Genomic DNA, 803 nt, shown 5'->3' with positions numbered 1-803 from the left:
CTCCTATTAATTATATGGTTCTTTAAATTAAATTAAAATATTAATTTTCCAAAAAACATGTTTTTATTTAGTAGCTTGTGACCTGTTCACCTTGAAATGTTAAATGAATAAAAAAATGTTAATATAAAAAAAAAATTCAGGCAACATTTCTCATTTTAACGGTTTAATTTGATGTACTTAAATAACTAAAACTGAAATAAAAATTTATAAAAACTATACAGATATATATAAAACTACTACTGAAAAAAAAAACCTAAAAATGACAAAAACACAAAAAATACTAAAAATGTAACTGCAATTAAAATGAAAACAGAAAATGTAAAAAAATATAAAAGACTGATTTAAAATATCAATAAAAAACTAAAATTACACTGGTAACATCTGGTAGTAAATAAAAACAAGATTTTTTTTGGATGATGAAATTTTGAAGAATCATAAAAGTACATGTACAAAAAATTATATATTTTTTATTGTAATATATTTTATGTATTTCATATATATATATAATTTTTAACTGGACAATAGAAGGGTTAAATCAAGTAGGCTTTGATGGAACAGTTACAATTACAAATTTTAAATTAAAAAAAGTTACAAATGTTAAATAAACTATGGCGATAGATTTACGATATTTGCAAATAATATCTTTTTTTTTTTTTACAGACAGCACAACAATGTGCATCTGCAGTGTTGATACGGTTGTAAGTTCTCTCTGTTGATGAAATTTTGTCCAGTGGTAAACGCGGCTGTGAGACTTCACACACACACACACACATTCCATCACACAAACAAACACACACACACAC

The sequence above is a fragment of the Cyprinus carpio genome, unplaced genomic scaffold (genome assembly GCF_018340385.1).
Source record: "Cyprinus carpio isolate SPL01 unplaced genomic scaffold, ASM1834038v1 S000006731, whole genome shotgun sequence".
Taxonomy (NCBI): Eukaryota; Metazoa; Chordata; class Actinopteri; order Cypriniformes; family Cyprinidae; genus Cyprinus; species Cyprinus carpio.
This window is presented reverse-complemented; position numbering follows the sequence as displayed.